General features: G+C 40.6%; 1 pseudogene; it reads left to right on the forward strand.

Annotated features, from left to right (window-relative positions):
* The first annotated feature begins 2,241 nt into the window (after nucleotides 1-2,241).
* On the forward strand, nucleotides 2,242-7,289 carry LOC119624781 (tripartite motif-containing protein 60-like; annotated as a pseudogene).
* The last annotated feature ends 20,418 nt before the right edge of the window (nucleotides 7,290-27,707 follow it).

Here is a 27,707-nt window from a genome sequence, read left to right on the forward strand (position 1 = left end):
AACTATGGAAAAGCCTTTAATGAGTCCTTGTATTGTGTTCAACACCAGAGACTTAATACTGAACAAATGCGGTATAAAGGTAATGACTGTTGAAGAACATTTAACTTAACATCTTGGAAGGTCTCTAAGAACTTGTTTTATAACCTGGGTGCTTTTGTGTTGGACATATATAGCACTTTACTATTATGTAATGCCCTTCTTTGTCTTTTTTAAATCTATATTGATTTAAAGTCTGTTTTGCCAGAAACTAGGATTGCAACCCCTGCTTTTTTTTTCTGTTTTCTATTTGCTTGGTAGATTTTCCTTTTTCCTTTTATTTTGGGCTTATTTGAGATGGGTGTCTCAATTACAGCATACCATTAGATATTCATTCTTTATTCAGCTTGCTGCTCTGTTTTGTAATCGGGGCACTTAGCCCATTTACATTCAAGGTTAGTATTCATATATGTGGATTTGATTCTGTCACTATGATCTTAGCTGGCTATTTTGGACATTTGTTTATGTTGTTGCTTTATAGTGTCAGCAATTTATATACTTTAGTGTGTTTTTGTAGTGACTGGTAATAGTCTTCTTATTTAGTGCTTTCTTCAGAAGCTCTTGTAAGGCAGGTCTTGTGGCAATAGATTTCCTCAGCATTTGCTGATCTGAATAGGATCATATTTATTTTTCACTTCTGGAGCTTACTTTGGTTGGATATGAAATTCCAGGTTGGAACTCTTCTTTTAAGAATGTTGAATATTGGCCCCTAATCTCTTTTGACTTGTAGGATTTCAGATGAAAGGTTTGTTGTTTGTCTGATAGGCTTTTTTTGGAGGTTACCTGGGCTTTCTCTCTAGCTGCCTTTAACAGATTTTTTCTTTCATTTTGACCTTGGAGAATCTCATGATTATGTGTCTTGGGGATGAACTTTTCATGGGGTATCTTACTGGGGTTCTCCACACTTCCTGCGTTTGAATGTTGGCCTCTCTATCTGGGTTAGGGAAATTCTCATGGACGATATCCCAAAATATGTATTTCAAGTTGTTTTCATTCTGCTTATTGCTTTCAGGCACTCTCTTTAATCGTAGATTTGGTTTCTTACATAATCCTATATTTCTTAGAGGTTTTGTTCATTCCTCTTTATTCTTTTTTCACTCTTGTTGTCAGTCTTATCTCAGAAAACAAGTCTTGAAGCACTGAGATTCTTTCCTCTGCTTGGCCTATTCTGCTGTTAACACTTGTGATTGTATTACAAAGTTTTTGTATTGTGTTTTTCAGTTCTATCAGGTTGGCCACATTTTTCTCGATTGGCTGTTTTCTCTATCAGTTCCTGAAATTTTTTCCCTTCCTTGCATTGGGTTGCAACTTACTTTTGTAGCTCAATGAAGTTTATTTCTATCCATATTCTGAATTCTACTTCTGTCATCTTAGGCCTCGCTGGAAACGTAATTTGGTAATTTGGATGAAATAAGCCACTCTGGCTTTTTGTGTTTTCAATATCTTTGCACTGACTTTGTCTCATTTTTGTGGACATATCTTTGAGGTTGCTGACCTTTGAATGGGGTTTTCATATTTTTTATCCTATTTGATGGTCTTGAGTATTTGATTGTGGTATAAGATGTTTGCAGCCAACAGGCTTTGTTCCTGGGAGATTTTTTGGTGGTGGCAGTGGGGCGGGGCAATGCTCAGCTCAAATCTCAGAGGCTGCATAATCTCAGGGACTTGTATTGAGCCCCAACTTTCTTCTCTGGCTCCATGATATTTGGAGTCCACCACTCTATGGGACTAAGGTCCCGCAGCTGCAGCAGAGTGCCAGTGGATATGGAGTTTCTACCTGTCTTTGGACATTCACCTCAGTGGCAGAAGCAAACCAGCTAGGAGTGGACTGGGGGGTACCTGCTGGAAATTGTATATGCTGTTGCACTAAAGATGGTGTTGGCTTGGAGCAGAATGTTGGCCAGCAAGGATTTTTATGCCTTCTTTGTGCGCCCCCCGCTCTCCATAAGGAGTAATTGTGGAGAGTGTGGGAGGATACCCTGTTCTCTGCACAGTGTTAACACAAAGGCAGGGGTAGGGTTTTCTGCCTCTTTGCCCACCAAAGCTTCATTTACAATGCCAGTTGCTGGGAGTGACTAGGGCATACTGCATTCCTATTTGCTGGTGGCGAAAGCAAAGCCAAATCTACCTTTGCTGACATGTGCTAGCAAAGTAATATGGGGATTTGCCTTCATCTCGGGGGAAACTGCAGTATGGGGAAGAAACATGTGGGCTGCTGCAGTCATAGGGGCTGCCTTGCTGGAGCTCCTCAGGTGTCAGGCATGGCCCACCAGGGCAGATGCTATGGTATGGGCCCTGTAAGAATCTGTAGCCAGGCTGGGTCCCTGGGGGAGGCCAACAGACCAAGGAGTGCTAAGTTGGACCAGGTTCTTATGATTTCCAAGACCATCCTGCAGAAGTTAAGTTCAACAGTTCCCCTAGGGCTAAAGTCTCTTATGGGAGAAAGTTGAGTCCAGGAAAATGACCATCACTGACAACACTTTATTACAGATGCTCTCATGCCAACCCCTCTGGGAACCACATGAACTGGCTTGCTGCCCCATCTCTTTGCTTGTTTTCTGGGGGCTGCATCTCAGAGAGATGTAGGTCAGCAATCCCTTAGTACATTCAGCCCAGGACAGAGGATCCATTGTTTCAACCAAGTTATGGATTCACTGTCTAGGGAGGAGCAGTGGGTAGTTTCTGGGACCCATGGAAGATGAACTGCCCTCCTCTCTTGGGTAAACTGCAGCTTGTTTGAGGTGTGAATAAGACACTTAGGGTTTTGGATTTATCAGTAGTCGCACAGTAGCAAGGACAGTTCTACTGCAGAGGCAGTGGCAGAAATATTTTCAGTTGCCCCTGGAGGCTCTGTCCAGGGAGCTACTAAGTTGCTACTGGCTCAATACCTCTGGCAATGATTGGCTAGTGGCCCAGGCCTGGAGACCTGCCCAGTGAGAATATATGAGAACAGGCACTCACGTAACAGTCTGGCCACTTTTCTGAGGGGCTGCTGCAGTATGCTGGTGTCCACTGCAGTCTCTAGTCACCTCAGATTTTCCAATACCTAAAGTGATCACCAGTGAATGCTGCAAAACAGCAACAATGGCAGCATGCCCTTTTCTGTGGAAGCTCCATCCTACAGAGATATAGACCTGTTTCCAGCCCAAAAGCCCCTGTAGGAGGTAGCTGCAAACCCTTGTTGAAAGGTCTTACCCAGTGAAGAGAACATAATTGGAGACACACTTAAGAAAGCAGTCTAGCAACATTTTTGTAGGACAGCTCTGCTGTGCAGAGGTACTACTTCCACTGACAGTTTTTTGGATTCCCCAAAACCAGAAGCCTGAAACAGCTAAGTCATACAAACAGCAAAAATGTCAGCTCACTCTTTGCTCTAGGAACTATATCACAAGGAGGTTTCAAAATTCCATCAACCAAAGAGCACCAGTGGTGGTAGCTGGACACCCTAGTTGGGTAGTACTTTCTAGTGAGGAAGAACAAGTTTGGAGAAAGGCTTTAACAGGCAGTATGGTCATGTCTTTTTAGAACATCTGTACTGTTCTAGGAGATCCTTTCTGCCCCAGTCAGCTTGAGCTCTTCAAAGCCTGAAGGCTGGAATGACTAAGCTGCCCAAGCAGCAAAGATGGTGGGCCACTCCTCTTTCTGGTAGCTCCATCCCAGGGAGGTGCAGTGCTCCTACCAATGGTTGGCTAGAATTCTAAACCAGTAGGCCTTATCCTGTGAGGCACTGTGGAAGTGGGTCCTACAGACCATCACTATTCAGCCCCCTGGATTCCACCTATTTCCTGTGGGTATGTACAGGGGAGTAACCTCCTGCTTTGCTGGAGTTGCAGCTACTTTTTCTGGGAAGCCTGGAAAGCCAGAGTATCTACGGCTCTTGAATCTCTGCACAGGCCTGAGTGGCTGCTCCACTGACACTCCATGTAGCTCTGTGTGTTCAACTGAAGGCCTTGGTGAAGTGGGTTCATGAGGGTATCTCCTCACCTCGGGGTTGCAAAGATCTGTGGGAGAATCGTGGGTTCCCAGGGTCCGCATGCACTCACTGCTTTACTGGGTAGGGAGCTTCCCTTGGCTCCATGTTGTTCCCAGGTGGCCCATTGTCCTGCCTTGCTTTACTCCATTCTCTACAACTTAAGTTGTTTCTTTGATTAGTCCCAATGCAAGTACCTGGATGTTTCAGTTGAATGTGCTGTATTTATGCCCCCCTTGCATTCCTCTCTATGAGAACTGCGCAGTCTAGCTGCTTCTAGTCAGCACACTTGATCACTTTTCTCTAAAAGGAATCTACGTTTTTATAGTAAAAGTATTTAATATATTTTCAAAAGCAAATATTGATATAATTTAACAGTTACATTTGATGCTATATCTTATTTCTAGAATTTATGTGAAAGAATATGGTCAATGGTTACTGCACCAGATTTATGGGAGATTCTTCTATATTAGATGGACAGATTTATATACTTTCCCATAGAAGATTAAGAAAACTGAAATCTAAGATACATGAAGACATTCTAAGCAGAAAGGCCACTTAGTGGTTGGTTTACAACAGTATCATAAGTGACAGGATGATAGGAGAGTGGTAAGTGATCAGGATAATATTCTGCATAGTAAGAGAAATGATTAGAATTTTAGAAGGAAATTGCTTTACCATTTGTAAATTAAGGTAATTACAATACAGTGAATTTCAAAATGCCTTTTTATTGACAATGTGTAGACTTAACTTGTTTTAATAAACCAAAATTGCTGTTATTGTGTTAAGGCTATTTTACTTTGAATGTGTACCTTGCCACTGATGTTAACTTATCCCAACTTATCCGAGGTTGTAGGTAACAGATGGTAACAATATACTATTGTGTGACAGTGGAATAACATCCCTAGAGATTCCTTTGACAGTGGTCTTTATCTTAAAATAATTTGGAAAATATGGTTCCTACAACTTACATTTCCGTTTTTCTTATAACTACAGGTTATTATGATGGATTGTAATGAAGATTATGTGAGTATAATGGACCTATTTGTTTCTGAATTCTGAACAACTATTTACAAAATATCCTACTTTTTTCTGTTAAACATATGACTTCTCTGGTCTGCTAAACACATACAGACCTTTAGTTTTGATTTACATGGATTTAAATATGCAGATATATCATGCTAAAATAAAATTTAGGTGTGTAACAGATTTATAGAGAATAATCATATTTGTTTATGGCTGTGTACCAACTTTGAGAGGAAACGAAAAATATTAGAATGAAATAGATAATTTTACAAGTGTTGACAACTTGCTAGCAAACCAGAAAGTTCAAAGATTTTGAAAGAAGATCTATTTTCTCTGCTTTGTATTAAGCTCATTTATCTAAAATGTTACTGCTCCTGGCTTAGAATCATCTTGTGCAAATTCTCCTTTTTTGTTGTTGTTGTTTGTCTGTTTGCCTGTTGCTCACCATAAACATATAATCTTTATTAAAAATACACAAATTAGCTGGGCATGGTGGCGGGTGTTTGCAATCCCAGTTACTCAGGAGGCTGAAGCAGGAGAAACACTTGAACCTGGGAGACAGAGGTTGCTGTGAGCCAGGATCACACCATTGCACTCCAGCCTGCACAACAAGAATAAAACTCTGTCTCAAACAAACAAACAAACAAACAAAAAAGTCTTTGTATAATCCCCTCAGAGATTATGAAAGTGACTTTGATAAAATTTAGTGGTATGCACAAAATAAGTTTCACATGCAAGTGATTTAACAGTACGTGTATGTTCTTTAGCACATTTTATATTTTGTTTCCATTAGAGAATGCTATTTAATCCAATTTTTGTTTAGCTACTGTTCATTTTATTTTATAAAATTGACATAATTTAGTTTATTAAATTTATTGGGCCAATTTATTCAAGTGAACAGTTCAACATTTAATAAGTCATGAGGTATTTTTTGACATAAACATGAAGTAAACAGAGATAATACTGGTTATGTAATAGAAGCTGCATAATTAGAAATAAATATTCTTTTTTAAATTAGCCTGTGGTGTCAGGTGAAAAATTGAAAATATCTATAGTAAAGAAATGCCATTAATTCTCCATATGAAGAGAACATAATTGTACCTATGCTGCACAATTGACTCTCATAATTGAAACAGGAAGAAGAGATGGACCTTTTACCAAAATGAAGTGAAAACCTTATAAAAATTTTCAGATTATGTTTTTCCATTTAAACATCTACTGAGGTAGGTAGAAAGCAAGTCTATTCAGTCAAATCTGGAATTGCTGACACGTGTGAAGAGTATGCACCACAGGTGTCAAAACCTAAAATGCCCTGAACTATTTTCATTTAGATTAATGAAATATGGTTTTAGTCTTCCTCCTCTCTATTCTGGCTTAGACAAAATTATCAAGTCATTTCAAGTAGATTTGATTCTAGATCTTTTTTATTTTTATTTATTTATTTATTTATTTATTTATTTATTTATTTATTTACTGAGATGGAGTCTCCCTCTGCTGCCCAGGCTGGAGTGCCGTGGTGCGATCTCGGCTCACTGCAACCTACTCCTCCTGGGTTCAAGCAATTCTCCTGCCTCATCCTCCCAAGTAGCTGGGACTACAGGGCCTGTCACCATGCCCAGCTAATTTTTTGTATTTTTAGTAGAGATGGGGTTTCACCATGTTAGCCAGGATGGTCTCGATCTCCTGACTCCGTGATCCTCCCACCTTAGCCTCCCAAAGTGCTGGGATTACAGGCTTGAGCCACCATGCCCAGCCTTGATTCTGGCTATTGACACAGCACATCCTCAATTTATTGTCTCTGAGGATAGAAAGGTGTGTGATATGGAAGAACAAAACTGAACATTTGCTATACCTAAGTAAATTTTATTTCTGCCCTGCTGTCCTGGGTAGTTCTGGCAGACATTACTGGAAGGTAGAAGTGGGAAACAAGCCTAAATGAAAATTGTGTGTGTGTCTTCTTAGGAACTGGCAGGATCAGCCTTCAGTTCTGGGTGGATTTGGGGCAATTGGGTGATATACAAAGAGTGGTTATGTTGCATCAGGTCCTAAGGCAACCTGGCTTCTTCCAGTAGTAAAACCCAGTAAGATTGGTATTTTTTTGGAGTATGAATTGGGTGAATTTAAAAAATAATATACATGATAGATTTGTTCTGCATATTTTAATGATTATTTTACAAGACCTGTTTGGCCTTATTTCTATACTGAAGCACATTCTGAACGTCGTAAAGTCTCTTTGTTATCAGATACTGAAAGATAAAGAATGAGTAAATTAATCTGTTTCAGTTTTTGTGGGTAATTTAGCCAGTAAATTTAATCTCATTTCTGTAATCTTTAAGTTTTACTACTGAAGACCAGAATAGATTTTTTTTCACCTAAATTTTTGCAACTATAAAAGTATGTTCATAATGTGACTTTCATAGATACTATGAATATCAATTGTCAAGTGTATTGAATTCTAATATAAAGTCTTTGAGTATTATGTCACCCAACATATCCAATAAAATGTTTTTAAGTTGACTATTTTAAAAATCTGTCAATTTTGAATTACATACCTAGCTAAAATTTTTTTAAGATCTAGGATAAGATGTAAAGTAATCAGACAAGTAATATAAAGTAAGTTTACTGAAATTTTTTACTTATTTAAGAAATCTAATTACATTTTAAATAAATTGCTGTCATCTTATTATTTTTGTAACACTTTTCTTAAGATTTTGCCTCTAAAACAGGTAACAATTTGAGCAGAGATGGAAACAAAAATTCGATGATTGTCATGAAAATAAATTTCAGGAAAATAAAAAATTTGTATAATGACCTAATAAAAATAATATAAAGGATAAAATCTTAATATTTGTTTTTACACATTATTGGGCAAAAGTAACCCTGAGATAGTAATATGCAGAAAATACTATTAATTATATTTTTGAGACTCTCTTACTGACTTTGCCACTTAGAGAACCTCCAGCACAGGCCCAGAATTCCCTAGGCATTTCTTCCAGGAGAATATCCAGTGGAAATGAAACAGAAGGCCATGTCCACAAAGATATATCGATGCTTACCTACTAGAGACCAGTGGATGCAGGTTGCAGAAAGAGTAGGCCCTTCTTGGATGTCCATGGAAGGGTTATGGGCACCATCCTGGAAAAGGGGCCTGGAACTCCACTGAGCCCTCCTACCTGCAGGGGCCTCAGAGGGCCCATGGGGAGGCCAGCCTAGGTGCTCTGTCCTGTCCTTGGCCCTTGAATCCTGCCTTACCTGCTAGCTTTTTCCACAAAGAAATCAGAATGGCAACTCCCGATGCAGCCCCACTAGAGGAAGGAGATCAAGAGTGTCAAGGCCCACATCCATCTTGGCACATTAAGTGAATTATTGATTATCTAGTCCATAAGTTAGAGCAGAATGTGCTGCTGTGATCCCTTGAGATCTCATTCTAGGAGGAAACCTGGGTGGCACCTACCTGGGTCTGTGCATTGGAGGAAGGATGGACAGGTCACTTGGGCTTCAATGTGAATATGCCCTTAGCCTACCCAGGGAGACATAGGCTTGACAGTGGCAGACAGCAGACATGCTGAGCTGTCAGATGGGCACAGAGAGGTAGGCATGAGGGGTCCTTGAGAGAAGAACCCTCTCAGGGCCCTGAACTCAGCCCAGAGATCCCCCAGCCTTTTGAAGCACAGGCTGTACCTGGAGATGCAGGGTGGGCACTGTGCAATGGCCTGGTAAAAGTGGGGTGGGCAACCAGTCACTAAGGTGCTTTCATTGCCCATTTTTCTGAAGAGCAAATTGAGCCCCCAAAGCCTCAAGCCAGGAAGGCCAAAAGCACTGGGCTGACGCATCACTTTTTTTTCTTCACTAGTTCCCATAAGCCTCAGACTTCCCTGGGCTTGCCTGAAAACTTCCTGTGCTTGCCTTGAGGAAGAAGATTCCTCTTCCTTGTGAGTGTAGGCACAGAAGCAAAAAGACTTGTATGGTAAGCCCACCACAGTCACTTTTGTGGGCCCACCTGGGCCTCCTCACTTCGCTGGGACTGGCCTGTGAAACCCAACTGGAATTCCAGAGTACAGGATACACATTTGGTTCAGCACCTAAGCCAGAACAGATGTGGGCCTGTTAATTCCATTGCACAAGGCCCAAATCAGAGAACTGGCCTGACTGTTCAGCCGCAGCAAGGCAAGAGTGTGTGTACTGTTCCAAGCAGGTCCCGTTCTCTTCCTGCCTCCAATTATTTCACCTGCAACTTGTCATTTGGACTACCTCTTTCTCTACCCCCAACATCCTATGGTTTTTGAAATTCCTCTGCAGATTGCATGAGCCAAGCATTAAGGGTCACAGTGCTCTAGCCTACTCAGGCTGTGCCAGGAAGATAGAGCTCTCAACCAACCTTGACACTTAAGAGTCATGTGTAAATAGTAACAGCTCTAGCAGGAGGGCTGTCACATACTCAGATTCTTTTTTGGTCTCCATACCAAAAAATATGTTCTAATGACAAGGCAAATAAGATAAAAACCTGGCAGTTCTGCCTTTTAAAGGGCAACCTCAGCCTGATCACCCTGAACCACAATTTCAGGGTCTGGTTTAGCATGCCCCACCTTGGAAAATAGTGGAACTGGGGCCCCAGAGTGTCATGGGCCAATGAAAATCTGGAGAAGGGCACCTCAGCAGCCTGTACACACCTGTAACAGGAACAGACCCTACCAACTAAGAAGGCATCTCATAAACTTACACAACCGTACAAGCAATGTGCACACACATCAGGCCTAGTAGATAAACTGCTGTCAACCCAACAATTCAAGAAAAGGCAAAAAATTTTTTGAATCTAGGGTTTCAGGAAGAAGAACGTCCACTGCCTGAACCAGCCTGTATGATGGATGCAACTGACAGTGTTGACTTGGGCATGGAGACTGACCCTATATAAAAATTGCTTCTGAGTGTTCAGAGTTCCAAGCTATAAACAATCTAGTAGTGTCACTATATCAAGATAAGTTTTGTTCACTCTGGTAAACAATACAAGGATCACTAATGTTACAAGCAAAAGTCAGAAAGATTACTTCAGCTTTCTATTAGTTCACTGCATTCAGTTAACACTTGTTGTGTTTGATAGTCAAGAACATTTTAGCTCTTCATGAGTCCTGTACATTTTTCCTGTATTCCAGTGTCAAAAGCTCCAATGTTATCAGAAGCCTGCATTTGAGATCACCTGTCAAAGTTCTATACCTGATTTAAAAACATTTTTTAAAAAAAATCAGAACAAGGCACAGTTGTCTGGGTTTAACAAAATGTCCAGAGTAGTTACAGTCAGAAACGTGATTCACAAAAAAAGTTTGATTATTTCTGTGGTTTACAATACGTTAGCATAATAACCTAATTGTGGTTGATAGCATATACTTCAGACATTAGAATTTTAGAAATCCCATACAAGTTCGGAACTTATGTTAGTATTATTCACCAAAATACTATCTAAAGAATATTGAGGGCAGAGCAAGATGGCCGAATAGGAACAGCTCCAGTCTCCAGCTCCCAGCGCGAGCGACACAGAAGACAGGTGATTTCTGCATTATCAACTGAGGTCCTGGGTTCATCTCACTGGGGAGCGCCGGACAATCGGTGCTGGTCAGCTGTTGCAGCCTGACCAGTGAGAGGTGAAGCAGGACGAGGTATCGCCTCACCTGGGAAGTGCAAGGGGGAAGGGAATCCCTTTTCCTAGCCAGGGGAACTGAGACACACAACACCTGGAAAATCCGGTAACTCCCACCCCAATACTGCACTTTAAGCAAACGGCACACCAGAAGATTATATCCCACACCTGGCCAGGAGGGTCCCATACCCACGGAGCCTTCCTCATTGCTACCACAGCAGTCTGCGATCTAACCGCAAGGCAGCAGCGAGGCTGGGGGAGGGGCGCCCGCCATTGCTGAGGCTTAAGTAAGTAAACAAAGCTGCTGGGAAGATCAAACTGGGTGGAGCTCACAGCAGTTCAAGGAGGCCTGCCAGTCTCTGTAGACTCCACCTCTGGGGACAGGCCACAGCTAAACAACAACAACAATAACAAAAAAAGCAGCAGAAACCTGCAGACACAAGCGACTCTTTCTGACAGCTTTGAAGAGAGCAGTGGATCTCCCAACACGGATGTTGAGATCTCAGAATGGACAGACTGCCGGCTGAAATGGGTCCCTGACCCCTGAGTAGCCTAACTGGGAGACATCCTCCACTAGGGGCAGACCGACACCCCACACCTCACACGATGGAGTACACCCCTGAGAGGAAGCTTCCAAAGCAAGAATCAGACAGGTACACTCACTGTTCAGCAATATTCTAGCTTCTGCAGCCTCTGCTGCTGACACCCAGACAAACAGGGTCTGGAGTGGACCTCAAGCAATCTCCAAGAGACCTACAGCTGAGGGTCCTGACTGTTAGAAGAAAAACTAACAAACAGAAAGGACACCCACACCAAAACCCCATCAGTACATCACCATTATCAAAGACCAGAGGCAGATAAAACCACAAAGATGGGGAAAAAGCAGGGCAGAAAAGCTGAAAATTCAAAAAATAAGAGCACATCTCCCCCTCCAAAGGAACGCAGCTCATCGCCAGCAACGGATCAAAGCTGGACGGAGAATGACTTTGACGAGTTGAGAGAAGAAGGCTTCAGGCCATCAAACTTCTCAGAGCTAAAGGAGGAATTACGTACCCAGGGCAAAGAAACTAAAAATCTTGAAAAAAGAGTGGAAGAATTGATGGCTAGAGTAATTAATGCAGAGAAGGCCATAAACGACCGGACAGACATGAAAACCATGACACAAGAAATATGTGACAAATACACAAGCTTCAGTAACCGACTCAATCAACTGGAAGAAAGAGTATCAGCGATTGAAGATCAAATGAATGAAATGAAGCAAGAAGAGAAATCTAAAGAAAAAAGAAGAAAAAGAAATGAACAAAGCCTGCCAGAAGTATGGGATTATGTAAAAAGACCAAATCTACATCTGAGTGGGGTGCCTGAAACTGAGGGGGAAAATGGAACCAACTTGGAAAACACTCTTCAGGATATCATCCAGGAGAACTTCCCCAACTTAGTAGGGCAGGCCAACATTCAAATCCAGGAAATACAGAGAATGCCACAGAGATACTCCTCGAGAAGAGCAACTCCAAGACACATAATTACCAGATTCACCAAAGTTGAAACGAAGGAAAAAATCTTAAGGGCAGCCAGAGAGAAAGGTCGGGTTACCCACAAGGAGAAGCCCATCAGACTAACAGCAGATCTCTCGGCAGAAACTCTACAAGCCAGAAGAGAGTGGGGGCCGATACTCAACATTCTTAAAGAAAAGAATTTTAAACCCAGAATTTCATATCCAGCCAAAATAAGTTTAATAAGTGAAGGAGAAATAAAATCCTGTACAGATAAGCAAACGCTTAGAGATTTTGTCAACACTAGGCTTGCCTTACAAGAGACACTGAAGGAAGCACTAAACATGGAAAGGAACAACAGGTACTAGCCATTGTAAAAATATGCCAAAATGTAAAGACCATCGAGGCTAGGAAGCAACTGCATCAACTAATGAGCAAAATAACCAGTTAGTATCATAATGGCAGGATCAAGTTCACACATAACAATATTAACCTTAAATGTAAATGGACTAAATGCTCCAATTAAAAGACACAGACTGGCAAACTGGATAAAGAGTCAAGACCCATCAGTCTGCTGTATTCAGGAGACCCATCTCACATGCAGAGACATACATAGGCTCAAAATAAAGGGATGGGGGAAGATGTACCAAGCAAATGGAGAACAAAAAAAAAGCAGGGGTTGCAATCCTAGTCTCTGATAAAACAGACTTTAAACCATCAAAGATCAAAAGAGACAAAAAAGGTCATTACATAATGGTAAAGGGATCAATTCAACAGGAAGAGCTAACTATCCTAAATATATATGCACCCAATACAGGAGCATCTAGATTCATAAAGAAAATCCTTAGAGACTTACAAAGAGACTTAGACTCCCATACAATAATAATAGGAAACTTCAATACCCCACTGTCAACAATAGACAGATCAATGAGACAGAAAGTTAACAAGGATATCCAGGAATTGAACTCATCTCTGGGGCAAGCAGACCTAATAGACATCTACAGAACTCTCCAACCCAAATCAACAGCATATACATTCTTCTCAGCACCACATCACACTTATTCCAAAATTGACCACATAATTGGAAGTAAAGCACTCCTCAGCAAATGTACAAGAACAGATATTATTACAAACTGTCTCTCAGACCACAGTGCAATCAAACTAGAGCTCAGGACTAAGAAACTCAATCAAAACCACTCAACTACATGGAAACTGAACAACCTGCTCCTGAATGACTACTGAGTACACAACGAAATGAAGGCAGAAATAAAGATGTTCTTTGAAACCAATGAGAACAAAGATACAACATACCAGAATCTCGGGGACTCATTTAAAGCAGTGTGTAGAGGGAAATTTATAGCACTAAATGCCCACAAGAGAAAGCAGGAAAGATCTAAAATTGACACTGTAACATCACAATTAAAAGAACTAGAGAAGGAAGAGCAAACACATTCAAAAGCTAGCAGGAGGCAAGAAATAACTAAGATCAGAGCAGAACTGAAGGAGATAGAGACACGAAAAACCAGCCAAAAAATCAATGAATCCAGGAGTTGGCTTTTTGAAAAGATCAACAAAATTGATAGACTGCTAGCAAGACTAATAAAGAAGAAAAGAGAGAAGAATCAAATAGACGCAATAAAAAATGATACAGGGGATATCACCACTGACCCCACAGAAATACAAACTACCATCAGAGAATACTATAAACACCTCTATGCAAACAAACTAGAAAATCTAGAAGAAATGGATAATTTCCTGGACACTTACACTCTACCAAGACTAAACCAGGAAGAAGCTGAATCCCTGAATAGACCAATAGCAGACTCTGAAATGGAGGCAATAATTAATAGCCTACCAACCATAAAAAGTCCAGGACCAGATGCATTCACAGCTGAATTCTACCAGAGGTACAAGAAGAAGCTGGTACCATTCCTTCTGAAACTATTCCAATCAATAGAAAAAGAGGGAATCCTCCCTAACTCATTTTATGAGGCCAACATCATCCTGATACCAAAGCCTGGCAGAGACACAATAAAAAAAGAGAATTTTAGACCAATATCCCTGATGAACATTGATGCAAAAATCCTCAATAAAATACTGGCAAACCAGATCCAGCAGCACATCAAAAAGCTTATCCACCATGATCAAGTTGGCTTCATCCCTGGGATGCAAGGCTGGTTCAGCAAATCAATAAACATAATCCAGCATATAAACAGAACCAAAGACAAAAGTCACATGATTATCTCAATAGATGCAGAAAAGGCCTTCGACAAAATTCAACAGCCCTTCATGCTAAAAACGCTCAATAAATTCTGTATTGATGGAATGTATCTCAAAATAATAAGAGCTATTTATGACAAACCCACAGCCAATATCATACTGAATGGGCAAAAACTGGAAAAATTCCTTTTGAAAACTGGCACAAGACAGGGATGCCCTCTCTCCACTCCTATTCAACATAGTGTTGGAAGTTCTGGCTAGGGCAATCAGGCAAGAGAAAGAAATCAAGGGGATTCAGTTAGGAAAAGAAGAAGCCAAATTGTCCCTGTTTGCAGATGATATGATTGTATATTTAGAAAACCCCATTGTCTCAGCCCAAAATCTCCTTAAGCTGATAAGACACTTCAGCAAAGTCTCAGGATACAAAATTAATGTGCAAAAATCACAAGCATTCTTATACACCAGTAACACACAAACAGAGAGCCAAATCATGAATGAACTTCCATTCACAATTGCTTCAAAGAGAATAAAATACCTAGGAATCCAACTTACAAGGGATGTAAAGGACCTCTTCAAGGAGAACTACAAACCACTGCTCAGTGAAATAAAAGAGGACACAAACAAATGGAAGAACATACCATGCTCATGGATAGGAAGAATCAATATCGTGAAAATGGCCACACTGCCCAAGGTTATTTATAGATTCAATGCCATCCCTATCAAGCTACCAATGAGTTTCTTCACAGAATTGGAAAAAACTGCTTTAAAGTTCATATGGAACCAATAAGAGCCTGCATCTCCAAGACAATCCTAAGTCAAAAGAACAAAGCTGGAGGCATCACGCTACCTGACTTCAAACTGTACTGCAAGGCTACAGTAACCAAAACAGCATGGTACTGGTACCAAAACAGAGATATAGACCAATGGAACAGAACAGAGTCCTCAGAAATAATACCACACATCTACAGACATCTGATCTTTGATAAACCTGAGAGAAACAAGAAATGGGGAAAGGATTCCCTATTTAATAAATGGTGCTGGGAAAATTGGCTAGCCATAAGTAGAAAGCTGAAACTGGATCCTTTCCTTACTCCTTATACGAAAATTAATTCAAGATGGATTAGAGACTTAAATGTTAGACCTAATACCATAAAAACCCTAGAAGAAAACCTAGGTAATACCATTCAGGACATAGGCATGGGCAAGGACTTCATGTCTACAACACCAAAAGCAATGGCAACAAAAGCCAAAATTGACAAATGGGATCTTATTAAACTAAAGAGCTTCTGTACAGCAAAAGAAACTACCATCAGAGTGAACAGGCAACCTACAGAATGGGAGAAAATTTTTGCAATCTACTCATCTGACAAAGGGCTAAGATTCAGAACCTACAAAGAACTCAAACAAATTTACAAGAAAAAACAACCCCATCAAAAAGTGGGCAAAGGATATGAACAGACATTTCTCAAAAAAGGACATTCATACAGCCAACAGACACATGAAAAAATGCTCATCATCACTGGCCATCAGAGAAATGCAAATCAGAACCACAATGAGATACCATCTCACACCAGTGAGAATGGCGATCATTAAAAAGTCAGGAAACAACAGGTGCTGGAGAGGATGTGGAGAAATAGGAACACTTCTACACTGTTGGTGGGATTGTAAACTAGTTCAACCACTATGGAAAACAGTATGGCGATTCCTCAAGGATCTAGAACTAGAAGTACCATATGACCCAGCCATCCCATTACTGGGTGTATACCCGAAGGATTATATGTCATGCTGCTATAAAGACACTTGCACACGTTTGTTTATTGCGGCACTATTCACAATAGCAAAGACTTGGAATCAACCCAAATGTCCATCAGTGACAGACTGGATTAAGAAAATGTGGCACATATACACCATGGAATACTATGCAGCCATAAAAAACGATGAGTTTGTGTCCTTTGTATGGACATGTATGCAGCTGGAAACCATCATTCTCAGCAAACTATCGAAAGAAAAGAAAACCAAACACCTCATGTTCTCACTCATAGGTGGGAACGGAAGAATGAGATCACTTGGACTCGGGAAGGGGAACATCACACACTGGGGCCTATCATGGCGAGGGGGGAGGGGGGAGGGATTGCATTGGGAGTTATACCTGATGTAAATGACGAGTTGATGGGTGCTGACGAGTTGATGGGTGCAGCACACCAACATGGCACAAGTATACATATGTAACAAACCTGCACGTTATGCACATGTACCCTAGAACTTAAGTATTAAAAAAAAGAAAAAAAAAAAGAATATTGAAAACACTGTCAGGCCTCTGAGCCCAAGCCAAGCCATCACATCCCCTGTGACTTGCATGTTTTCATCCCCTGTGACTTGCACGTATATGCCCAGATGGCCTGAAGTAACTGAAGAATCACAAAAGAAGTGAAAATGCCCTGCCCTGCCTTAACTGATGACATTCCACCACAAAAGAAGTGAAAATGGCCAGTCCTTGCCTTAAGTGATGACATTACCTGTGAAAGTCCTTTTCCTGGCTTATCCTGGCTCAAAAAGCTCCCCCACTGAGCACCTTGTGACTCCCACTCCTGCCTGCCAGAGAACAACCCCCCTGTGACTGTAATTTTCCTTTACCTACGCAAATCTTATAAAACGACCCCACCCTTATCTCCCTTCGCTGACTCTCTTTTCGGACTCAGCCCACCTGCACCCAGGTGATTAAAAAGCTTTATTGCTCACACAAAGCCTGTTTGGTGATCTCTTCACATGGACACGCATGACAAACACCATTTTGACAATTCCACGTAACTAAACATATCATATAACCCTGTTTATGTCTCTTGTGGATACTCCAGGAGCCCTCTTTAGCATCCAGCAGCCAATAATTAGAAAAGACAATTTTGTAACTAAAGTTTGATTTTGAGAAAGATGTTAAATGTTAGAACTTTAAAACACTTGATATTATGAAATAAAATTCCAGATGCCCATAAATTACTTAACTGAAATGATGACTTAAAAATGTAAAAAGCAAAAACCTTTTATAATTATTTACAAATTTTGCTAAAGAACAGATTAGTGCCTTATGAGTGCCTTGTTGTGCTTTTATTTGAATGCTTAATATACAAAAAACCCATATAATACCTTTTTGAATTTAATTAATGTTCACACACAGAATTTCTTTGGCAAGATTTATTTTTACAATCTTTCCACAAGTTGTTTGAACTTCCCTAGGCAAAAATTTATATTTTCATCCCTTCTTATAATCTTTTATTAAAAATACATTTTACTGTTCTTACACACCTTGCATGTAAATCTACTTCCAGTGGTTTCAATTACATATTATAATGGTAACTTCTAGCAATTTTAACTTTAACGTGAAACCAGGTAAATTGTTTTAATTATGTGCTAGATGCAGCCAAGGGTTTGACTCCTTTCAGCGTAATTAAGGGTGTGGTTAATTCCATTTGTTCTCAGGCCTTACCAATTGTGAAGTAAAGTTGAGCTGTTCTCAAAAACCAAAAAACAGTTTATAACCTTAAAACATTTAGCAAACCTAGTATCTGACCTGCATAATTAAGTCCACCTACTCATCTGTTGATCACATTTGTGTTTTACCGATAATCTTTTAGGCTGTTTTTATCTCTCAAAGATTAAAAGTCATGTAAACTAAAAGGTACACAGCTTTTATCTTCCCTTCAAAAAATATTTGATCCAAGTTCTTATCATTCTTTAAGTCAATTTATTAGAGCTCTGTTTGATAGACATCACACACACAACACATATATAACTACAGACAGGCAGAAGAAAACCCAGTAACCATAAGATTTATTATTTGCCAATTTCCTGATTGAATTACTGACCTCTCACGCATGCATTAGAGTGGCAAGACAAAATGAAGGAAAAAAATTCAGTTGGCTGAGAAACAAGATCCCAGAAGAGAAAAACATAAAGATCTTTTAAATATACCTGTAATTTGGATATCCACTTTTAATTAAGTTGAGCACTCTTTAAGAAAATCTTTTAAATTCATTATTACCTGACTCTAGCAGCACTAAGCAGCCAGTATTTCTGGCATTCAAACTTTACCAAAGTTAACTTACCAGGTGCTCAGAGGAAAAAAAAAAATTAAGGCAGTTTGTGAAGGGGAAGAAAATCAGCAAATCTCAAAAGTTACATGCTGATATAAAATCAGAAGGGACTCATTTCCTAAGCCAGGATTAAACCTGGGCCACCATTGTAAAATAGCAGAGGCCAGAACAAAACACTGCCACGTGGTTACAGATCATGCTACTAACAGCGTAAAACAAGATGGAGGCCTGCAGCAAAATGTCCTAACAACCATAGAGAATGACATACAAAGCACACCAGATTGGCCACAGCTCCAGACCAACCTCACAAATATCCTTTCACAGTTAAAACTCTACAAAGAATATAAGCAGTGATCGTTGGGATCCTAGCCTAGCGAAACATTTTCTAAGAAGAAAAAAAAAATAGCCTTTTGGTTAAAAGCAAACTGCTGACAGGGTAGAGGAAAGAGGAAAGAAAAAAATAAGGGTTAGGTGTAGGCAGGGAAGAAAATTTTCATTCTGATGCAAATGGGTTCCTTCAACAGAGAGAAAAACTTAATTGCTGTTGGATAAGGTTGGATCCCTTGGCTGAAGAAGGGGAAGACACCATGAATGCCTGCCATTTTCCAGCCCAGAGGAGATGGGAGTGAGGAGCTGCCATTCACCTGTCCAGCCTGCATGTGCTTGGGGCTATTAGAGTGGGGTGGTGCACAGTTTCCTCTACCCTAGGAAGAAGTCCAAGGATGAAAAGACTTACAAACAAAAGAGGAAAAGAGCTTTTGGTTCACCTCTTACCCTTCCTCTAGCCCCACATCTGGACACCAAACTGTTGTAGAACTTTCTCCTTAATTCAGCTAAAATCAGGATCTTGTAACATGACCAGGAACAAATAGACTAATGAACACACTGAAGGGTGAGGAGTAAAGTTTATTGGGCAAAAAGGAAAAAGAAAAAAAAAAACTGTCAGCAAAGTGAGAGAGACTCCTGTTAACAGGCCCCCACCTCACAGATTGATGAACACCAGGTAACCACATAGTAACTGAATAGTCCAGGCTCCTCCCCTGCCAAAAGGTGTGAATTTCCATGGCTCCACCTCCTTTTACCAGTGTACACGGGGGCATTATTCAGAGAGAAACAGTCAGGAAAGGGCCAGCTTCATCCTAAACCAGCAGTCCAATTTTTCAGCCTTCAGGTTGCTTTAGGCTTAAAGGAGAAGTTTCGCCGAGGACCCATGACTGTCTCTTGTCTCTAACACTCAAAATAGGAAAAGGTCCTTTGGCTATCTCCTGTCTCTATCACTCAAAATGAGAAAAGAACAGTCTCTTTAAAAATTGGGTTGGAGAATACTGAATATCCAAATGATAAAAAATAAACTTGAACCTTACCGCAAGCATGAACTTAAAATGAAGTAAGATTTATTATTTATAGTTGCTATAAATAATTTTTTTCTTGAATTTCTTTTTCAGATGGCTTGTTCTTGGCATGTAAAAGTGCTCCTACTAATTTTTATGTTAATTTGATATTTTGCCACTTTACTGAATTTCTTTATTAATTCTGGATTTTTAGTGTAGTATTTAAGTTTTGCTATACAGACAATTATGTGATCTGCAAACAAAAACAATTTGACTTTCTCCTTTTTTTATTTGGATGTCTTTTATTTCTTTCTCTTGCATAAATAATCTGACTGGGACTTCTCGTACTCTGTTGAATGAAAGTGGTAAAAGTAGACATCATTGTCTTGTTCCAGGTCTTAAATAAAAAACTTTCTTCTTTTCTTGTTCAGTGTGATATTAGCTATTGATTTGTCATATTTCACCTTAACTGTGTTGAGGCACATACCATCTATACCTAATTTTTTCAGTTTTTTTAATCACAAAGGCATGTTAAATTTTTCCAAATACTTTTTCTGTATCTAGAACAAAAAATAAAGGGGTCTAGCAGTAAACTTAATTAAAAAGATAAACACTCTGTACACTGTAAGTTATAAAACTGATGAAGGGCTGGGTGCGGTGGCTCACGCCTGTATTCCCAGAACTTTGGGAGGCCGAGGTGAGTGGATCATGAGGTCAGGAGATCGAGACCATCCTGGCTAACATGGTGAAACCCTGCCTCTACTAAAAATACAAAAAAATTAGCCGGGTGTGGTGGTGGGTGCCTGTAGTCCCATTTACTCAGGAGGCTGAGACAGAGAATTGCTTGAACCTGGAAGGTGGAGCTTGCAGTGAGCCAAGATCGCTCCACTGTATTCCAGCCTGGGTAACAGAGCGAGACTCTGTCTAAAAAAAAAAAAAAAAAAAAAAAAAAAACTGATGAAGAAACTGAAACATGAAAAATTTGAGAGATATTTTTTGCTCATGAGTTATAAAAAATATTGTTAGAATAGCTATGCTACCCAAGGTAATCTACAGATTCAATACAAACCCTATAAAAATACCAATGACTTTTTTTCACAGAAATGAAAAAAACAGGCCTAAAATTTATAGGGAACAAAAAAAAACCTCCCCAAAGTAATCTTGTGAAAAAAGAACAAATCTGAAAACATCAAACTACCTGACTTCAAAATATATTGCAAAGCTATAACAAGCAAAAGAGCATGATACTAGCATAGAAAACAGACACATGGACCAAAGTATCCAGTGATCCCAGTAATAAATTTATAAATCTAGAGTCAAGTAATTTTTAAGTTATTTAGGATACACATTTAAGAAAAGTCAATCTTTTCAATGAATTGAGCTAGGAAAATTGATTATTTAAATGAATACAACTAAGTGCCTCACTGTTACCATATTAAAACAACTTAATTAAAAATAGAATATTTAAATGTAAAACTCAAATTTATAAAACTATTTGAATAAAACATAGAGAAATTCTTTACCAAATAGGACAGAAAATATTTTTTAAATAAGACCTCAAAACCACAAGCAACAAAAGCAAAAGGAGACAAGTGAAGTTATCAGAATCTGAAAAAAATTTACATAGCAAAAATGAATTAACAGAGTGAAAAGACAACTTACAGTGTGAGTGAATATATTTGCAAACTACACATATGACAATGGATAAACATACAGAATAGATAACAAACTTAACAGCAGAAATAACACAATCTAGTAACAGGCAAGAGACCTTAAGTGACATTTCTCCAAAGAAGACATACAAACAGCCAAGTACATGCAAAGATGTGCAACATTAATTATTAGAAAAATGCAAATCAAAACCACAATAAGATACCAAACCACTCCAGTTAAAATGACTATGATCAGAAATGACATGTGCCTGACCCTTTCAGCAGGAGGCATTGCGACATATCTCTGGGCCTATTATTTAGGTGATACGACTCTCCTCTTCTGCCTGGACATTGCCTACAAGGGACATTGTGCCATACAGTTGGGCATAGCCCTGAAGCTATGCAACTTTTTTGCCAGGAACTTGCCTACAAGGAGAATATTGGAACATTTCTGCCTCAGCATTTAGGTTATGTGGCTGTCATGCCTGTTTCATTACCACAGAGTAAATTTTGACATATACCTAGGCACAGCTCACAGGCATGATAATGACTGTCATATGTGGATCCCACAAATAGGAGTAATTTTGACTCTTGTAACTTGCTTTAGAAACATGAGTGATGTCTTAGATCTCTTTCTGATGAAAAGGTCATAGGAGGTTAAAACAGTCTCAGATATTTTATAAAGCCTTTATCTTACACAGAGAGTGTAATAACAGAACCCAGCAGAAAGGTGAAATTGCGAGTCTCATATGCACACCCAGCAGACAATAAGTACTGTCACATCTCACATATATGAAGCCAGCTGTCACTTATAAAAACAGGACATATGTGGTATTGTAAATCTCATCTCTGGAATACTCTGCCAGTGTGATAGTGATATAAATATTTGCCGAGCATCTGTGGGATTTGACTCTCCAGTAAATATATGGGATTGTAATCTCTACCTGAGCCAGCCTCTAGATGATGTGACTCTCCTGCCTGGGCCCTTCCCTCAGTAACTATTGTGACATACCACTGGATCTAACACCCAGGTTATGTTACACTCTTGCCTGGGTCATGCCCACAGACATCATAGTGACATATGACTATGTCCACCATTTAGGTGATGTATCTCTCCTCTCTGGAATGAGTCTTGAACACATGGGGTGGTAGTGACATATTGCAAGACCAGGCACACAGGTGAGGGTACTCTTATGCCAAGACTCTGTTTCAAGGAGGGCATTGTGACATATCTCTGGGTCTATCTCCTAGGTGATGGGACTCAATGCTTGGGCCTCACCCACATAGAGTATTGTGATATAAAAGTTAAACCTGCACAAAGGTGATATAACTCTTTTGTCTTGGTTCTGTCCTAAGGGAGCCTTACAACATAGCTCAGGACCAAGCACCCAGGTGATGTGGCTCTTCTGTCTGGTTCCTACCCATGTGTTAGATTGTGATGTATAACTAAGGAAGCACCTGGATGATATGACTCTGCTTTTCTGCCAGAGCCCTGCCTACTGGAGATATTGGGACATATCTCTGAGCCCATGACCTAAGTGATATGACTTTCTTCCCCTGCCTAGGCCTTTAAAATGGTGAGATTGTGACATATTGCTGAGCCCAGCATTTAAATCATGTGACTCTACTCTTTTCTGTGAACCATGCCCACAAAGGGAAATTTTGATCTATTGCACCCAGATGATGTTACTCTTCTGCCAGAGTCCTGAATGAAGAGGGAATTATTGCATACTCGTGGGCCCAGCACCCTGACGATGCTACGGTCCTGCCTGTGGCAGAGCCACAGGGAGTACTTTCACATATCTTCAGCTTATTCTGTAGGTGTTTTTGTTCTCATCCCTTGGCTAAGTTTTTCCACATGTGAAATTATGTCATATTGCTGGATCCAGCACCCAGTTAATGTGACACTCCTTCCTAGATTCTGCCTAAAGAGGGCATTGTGACATGCTTGCCACATCACCTAAGTTATGTTACTTTTTCCTAGATTTTTGCCCAAAAATGGGATTATGACATATACCTTGCTTCAATTCACAGGCATGATGGTCAGACTTACATTGTGATTCAGCCAATGGAATATATTTTGCCTCTCATTGCTAGGCTTAAGGTAATAGGTAAAATCCTGGGTTGCATATTTATAGAAACCTCACAGAAGTTTACAACACTAACTCATATTGTATAAACTCCTTGAGTGGCACAGAGAGTTTCATAACAAGGCCCAGTACAAAGTTAAGATTGTGGCTCTCAATTACACACCCAGGTGAAAGTAAAAGCTGTCACCATCCTATATTTACAAAGCCCACTGTTGAGGTACTGGGTCTAACAAATGAAAAGAGTTCAAAGATGGAATCGTGGCTCTCATATGTGGAATCTGACCACAGGTGCTATCATGACTCATTTTTGGACCCTGCTCACAGGCATAAAAAGGATCCATTCTTGAACTCAGCCTAAATGAGAAATGTTGACTATTATACCTGGGATTAAGGCAATATATAAGGTTGTGAGTCCATATGAGCACGTGGGCCTCAGAGTAGTTTGCAACTCTCATGCATGCCATACAAAGCCTTCAAATGGTGTAGAGGGTGTCATGCGATGACCAAGCACACAAGTGACATTGTGACTTATATACACACCAAGCTAACAATTAAAGGTGTCGCCCTCAAAGATGAGGAGATTGTGTCGTATCACTGGGCCTAGTACCCTACACTACCTAGGTGGTGTGATTCTCCTCTTTTTCTTCAACCCTGTCTACAATAGACACGGTGCCATATTTCTTGAGGCTATACCAAGGTGGTGTGACTCTTCTGACCTGGCCCTGCCTGCAAAGGAGATTATAATACATCCCGAATTTAGAATCCAGGTGACGAGACTCTCCTGCCTTGTTTCTCCCCACAGGTGAATTTGTGACATATGCCTGAGTTCAGCTCACATGCACGAACATAACCATAATACCTGGACCCACAAAGGAGAACTATTTTGACTCACAATGCCAGCCTCATGGCCATAAGTAAAGTAATGGGTCTCCTAATTGTATAAAGTTCACAGAGGATTATGATACTCAGGAATATAATATAAAACCTCAGCGGTACAAAAAGTGTCATAACAGGGAACAGCAACCAGGTGCAATTGACTCTTGGGTGCACACCTGGCTGACCCGAATGTCATTCTCTCACAAGAACAGGACCTACAAATAAGGCACTAAATCTCACACAAAAGAGCAAATGAAGGTTGAAATTTTTCCTCTCATACACGGATCTGACCCACAGGTGTTTTGGTGAAGCATGATTTAGCACACCTGTAAGTCTGTGATTCCCCTACTGGAACACAATCTTCAAGTGGGATTGGGCATCTTATACATGGATTTATCCCACTGTTGAGATTGTAACTCTTCTACTTCGACCCAACTTACAGGAGATGTTGACCCATATTCACGAAACCAGGACTTGTGTGGGACTGCGAAACTTACTTCTGAATATTTATTTCTGTGTGATTAGGACATAAAAGTGAGCCCACCTCTTGAGTGATTTGACTCTCCTTTTTAGGACATGACCACAGACGACATTGTGACATACGTGGACCATACACCTAAGCAAAAATGCCTGGGCCTGCCTACAAAAGGCACTTTTATATGTGACTGGCGCCAGCACCCAAGTGATGTGAATTCTTTGCCTGATCCCTGACTATAAAAGGCATTGTGGCTTATATGTAGGTCCCTCATGTAAGTGATGTGACTCCCTTCTACTGCCTTGGCCCTGCGCTTATGGTGCATTGTGACACATAACTGGGTACTGCACCAGTTCTGCAGTACCAGGTTCTGCCAACAGGAAGTTTTGTAACATATCATTTGACTCAGCACCTTGGTGATGTTTCTCCTCTCCCACCTTACCCTGACCACAGGGGAGATTGTGACATATGGTTAAACCCAGCTCCAAGGTGAGGTCACTTTTATACCTTGGTTTTGCACATAGTGGCCATTGTGACATACATCTAGGCCAATTGCCTGGGTGAAATGAGTCTCCTTAACTTCCTAAGCCCCGTCCACAGGGGGAATTTTGATAAATCACTCAAACCAGCATCCAGGTGTTGTGACTCTTCTTCCAGGTTCTTGTCCACAAGAAAGATTGTGACATCTCACTGGACAAGCACCCTCCCAGCTGATGTGACCTTCCTGCTTGCTCTCTGCCCACAGGTGATATTGTGCCATATACCCGAGACCAGATAAGAGGACTAATCATGACTCTTAAACCTGGAGCCAGGTCATATGCAAGATGGTGTCCCCATTCCTGGAATTTTCCACCAGTGTTATTGTGACATATACCTTTGCCCAGCTCCTAAGTGATTTAATAATCTGGCGTAGGTGTAGCCCACAAATGAGATTTGGACATTTACCTCAGCTGAGCACCTTGGTGATTTGACTCTCCTGTTTTAACAATATTCTCAGGAAGGATTGTAACATATCTCTGGACCCATCATCTAGTTGCCTGACTCTCCTCTCCTGCCTGGACCCTGCTTCCACTGGGGATTGTAACACTGTCCACAAGGGGTATGGTGCCATACATCTGGGTGTAACCCCAAGTTATGCAACTTTTCTGCCAGGAAAATACCTGCAAGGAGAATATTGGAAAATTTCTGGCTCAGCATTTAGGTGACTTGGCTGTCGTGCCTGTTTCATTACTACAGAGTAAATTGTGACATATGACTAGGAACAGTTCACAGGCATGATAATGACTCTCATATGTGGACCCCACAAACAGGAGTAATTTTGACTCTCAAAACTTGTTTTAGAAACATGAGTGATTAAATCTCTTTCTGGTTAAAAAAAAAAAAAAAAAAAAAAAAGCAAAGAAGATTATAACAGCCTCAGATATTTTATAAAGCCCTGGACTTGTATACAGAGTGTCAAAACAGAACCCAGCAGAAAGGTAAAATTTTGAGTCTAAAATGCACACCTACCTGACAGTAAGGACTGTGATTGTCTCACATATGTGAAGCCAACTGTCACGCATGAAAACAGGACATGCGTGGTATTGTACATCTCATCCTGGGAATTTTCTGCCAGTGTGATTGTGATATATATCTTTGCCGAGCACTTGTGTGATTTGACTCTCCAGACTGGTTAGAGCTGGCATATGTTATTGTGATATCTACCTGGGCCAATCTCTAGGTGATGTGACGCTCCTGCCTGGGCTCTGCTCTCAGTAAGAATCATAATATATCACTAGATCCAGCACCCAGGTCATGTCACATTTTTGCCTGAGCCATGCCCGCAGAAATCACTGTGACACATCACTGTGTCCACCACTTAGGTGACATAACTTTCCTCATTAGAATGGGCCCTGAACACTGTGGGGGATAGTGACATATGGCTGGGCCAGGCACACAGGTGATGGTACTCTTTTGCTAGGGCCATGTCCTAAAGAGAGCACTATGATACATCACTGAGCCTATCACCAAGGTGATGTTGATCTCCAGCTTGGGTCTTGCTTACCTGGATAGTGACATATTGCTAGTCTAGGCACACAGGTGATGGTAGTCTTTCAGCAGGGCCATGCCTCAAGGAGCACATTGTGACATCTCTCTGGGTCTATCACCTAGGTGATGTGACTCCCTGCTCAGGCCCTGCCCACATGGAGCATTGTGACATAAGAGTAGAACCTGCACCTATTTGTTGTAACTTTCTTGCCTGGGTCCTGCCCTAAGGGAGCCTTGTGACATAGTTCAAAACCCAGTATCAAGGTGATGTGGCTCTTCTGCCTGCTTTGACCTCACATGTTAGGTTGTGTCATATAGCTAGGGAATCACCTAGATGATATGAGTCTTCTCTTCTGCCTGACTCCTGCCTATTTGGGACATTGGTCCAGATATCTGAGGTTGTGTCCTAAGTGATATGACACTTTTGTTCTGCCAGAACCTTTACAATGGGGTGACATGGCATATTGCTAAGCCCAATACTTAGGTAATATGATTCTACTTTTTTTCCTGAACCATGCCCATGAAAAGTAATTTTGATGTCTTGCAGGGCCTAGCACCCAGATGATGTTCCTCTTCTGCCTGGGTCCTGCATAAAGAGAATTACGGCATATTGCTAGGCCTTCCACTCTGATGGTGTAACTCTCCTGCTTGTGCCAGAGCAATAGAAAGTATTTTTACATATCTTGGGCCTATTCTGTAGCTGTTTTGGCTCTCATCATTTTTCTTTTTTTTTTTTTTTTTTCCACATTTGGGATTGTGTCATATTGCTGGGTCCAGCACCCAGGTAATG

Source organism: Chlorocebus sabaeus, chromosome 8 (assembly GCF_047675955.1).
Source record: "Chlorocebus sabaeus isolate Y175 chromosome 8, mChlSab1.0.hap1, whole genome shotgun sequence".
NCBI lineage: Eukaryota > Metazoa > Chordata > Mammalia > Primates > Cercopithecidae > Chlorocebus > Chlorocebus sabaeus.